Genomic DNA, 2,925 nt, shown 5'->3' on the forward strand with positions numbered 1-2,925 from the left:
CAACAGCTTCTCGTCCACCGCTAAGGATGACATGACGGTGGAGGAGTGTGAGACTATGATCCAAAGAAGCCTTAGAAGTAATTTCGCATAACTGTTTCAGATTCTTATTGTTTAGGGTTTATAAGTTTTTTTTTATTATTTTTGCATCGTAATCTCTAAATCCGCCATAAATATCAGCTCCATCGTTGAAGTTTTTATGGGAGCATTTGGAGAAAAGTGGATGTAATATCGAGTTCAAGTCCATCGATTTATTTGTTGGTGTTGCTTCAATCTTAGGTCAGAGAATTGAAATGGATCTGACTGAAGAGATCAAAAACAAAGGTGGCATATGGGTTTTGGAGTAGAAGATCGATCAGCCAATGGACGAAGAGGCTGGTAGGCTCAAGAATATTTACAGAGAAAAGGTAACTTTATGCCACTTTCTTTTTCTCAATGCTTTTGCTTTTTGGGGCTAATCTCTCTCATGAATACAACTTTCGTAGATTCTATTAATTTTATTTTCCATATGGGTCAATCTTGTTTCTGTTTTCCTCATTCCTTTTTCTTGTAGTCAGCAAGTTGATTATGGATTCAACTCAACTTTTGATTTTTTCTTGTTGTATAAAAGGAACAAAACTATTCACAGACTTTTGACTTTGATTGTGTTTGTTGATGCATAAATTCTCAATTATATTACTTCTTCGTCTTGCATTTCAAAGTCTTGGAGTTGTGTATGGAGATTTGGGAACTCCTCCCCTATACGTATTCTACAATACATTTCCTAAAGGAATTGATAATATAGAGGATCTTATCAGGGCACTTTCCTTGATCATATACTCTTTTAGTCTTGTTTCACTCATTAAATATGTTTTTATTGTCTGTCGTGCAAATGAAAATGGTCAAGGTACCTATTTCTCTACTTTTATTTACTTATTTATCTATCTTTTATCATCTTTCGGTTTATTATGTAATAATTTAAACACTATTATTTGTTTAGTTTTAAATCGCACCACTATGACATGCTATATATATATATATATATATATATATATATATATATATATATATATATATATATATATATATATATATATATATATATTGAGGAGGCATAGTAACAATGACCATTGACATATAACATTGTTCCACATCATATTGTTGGTTAGAAGGCCTTGCTGTGGTCCCCACATGCTTGCGCTAGTGGTAAAAGGGGGTAACCTACACACAATCTTCGTTTTATCAGTTTTGTAGAGATTTTTTTATGACGCAAAAACCACAAATGCCATATCATATTTCGTTTGTTGCATTTTTGTAAAAGGGAGTAACCTACACACTATCTTCCTTTTAGGTACCTCCATTTTTGGTGCGCAAAGTATTCACACAGATATTCTAGTTCATCAACGTTTAGCTATTCAACAGGTAAATTGCATAAAATATGTATATATTGTATATCAACTTTTTTTTTTACAAAATGGTGATGATTATATTTTTTTGGTGGAAGTCTTTTGTTGAGACGTGAGTGGTGCTCGTTTAGTAATGGTGAATATGTGAAGTCAGGATTGGCTGAATTAGAACATTGGTGTTGTTATGCAACTGAGGAAGTAAGAACTTTTTATATATTTATATATTTAATTTTTTTATTTTGTAGTAAATAATATTTGATTTATTTACAGTATGCGGGGACCGCATGGGATGAGTTGAAGCATATCAGACAAGCAGTTGGATTCTTGTTATACATCAAAAGCCTAAGAAGACTTTGAATGAAATTACCAATGAACTTTGTCCCGTAAGCAAATTTATTTTAATGTAATAAATATTTTAATTCCGTTTTTCTCTTTTATTATATTCAAGATTGTGTATTTTTGTCATTTATGTAGGTGCTTAACATACAACAGCTATACAAAATCAGCACCATGTAATGGGATGACACATACGGGACCCACAGTGTTTCATCAGAAGTAAGTTACTACTCACATAACAAATATGAATTCCATCTCATAAAAAGCTTAAATCCTATGGGCATTTTCGTAATTAGGTCATTTCATATATGAGAGTCATGATGACAGAGGACTCAAAAATTGCAGTCAACAACTCATTCTGGTTAGATGATGACTCCAAGTAAATATCTCAAATCTGGTAAAATCTTTTTAGGGGCAAAATCGTATAAAATGGGGATATTTATTTGTGTATGATGCAGCATACCATTCTCTGTGGATGACATCTCAAAGTCTATTCCACAAGTAGACATAGGAGAACCTCCACCTTTGATATGCAAAAATTCAGGTTTTGTGTTTTTACATCAAAGGGCAGAATGATTGATGTTTGAATAGTATAGAATATCTCTATTCAAACATGTGTATACAGAATTACAGTTAGTCTTATTTTTGGTATGTTGATACTCTTTTTTTGTTGTTTTTTTATTGCTGGGCAGTTTGGGTGTTTTATTGTTAGTGTCTGGGATCCAATTTATTTTGTTGGCTTCCTTTGATCATTTTGGGGTGGGGATAAAATGGGGAATTTATTGATTTTTAGATGATGATATGGCAATGTTGCCAAAAGTGTATTTTAAATGGGAGGGTGGATTAGGGTTTTTTATAGATACAAATTGTTGGGTTACAATTTGTGGTAGTGGTAAGGTAAGGTAAGAAAGAAAAACTGTATAGTTGCATTATGTAAATCAGTATATGACATGACACCTTCCCTAAATCAGTATATAAAAGTAACAACTTCTCAATAAATAGCCACAATTTCAAACTTCAATGCACCTGGTGTCCCTATTGCTGATATGGAGTTTCTTGACCTTTGCAGTGGTGAACAAGAGGTAATTAAGCTAGATTTGGTCAACTAATTTAATTTAAACACTTTTCATGACACCGTTTGCTTTGATTATGTAGGCACTTTTACTTCTCAAGGTATTTCTAATGTCAACATCTGCTTTAACTAATT

General features: G+C 32.4%; 1 pseudogene; it reads left to right on the forward strand.

The window, feature by feature from the left end:
• Positions 1-359: 359 nt before the first annotated feature.
• Positions 360-2,294, forward strand: LOC145089594 (myosin-11-like; annotated as a pseudogene).
• Positions 2,295-2,925: the final 631 nt, after the last annotated feature.

This window comes from Lactuca serriola, chromosome 2, assembly GCF_051521515.1.
Source record: "Lactuca serriola cultivar US96UC23 chromosome 2, Lser_US96UC23_V15, whole genome shotgun sequence".
Lineage (NCBI taxonomy): Eukaryota > Viridiplantae > Streptophyta > Magnoliopsida > Asterales > Asteraceae > Lactuca > Lactuca serriola.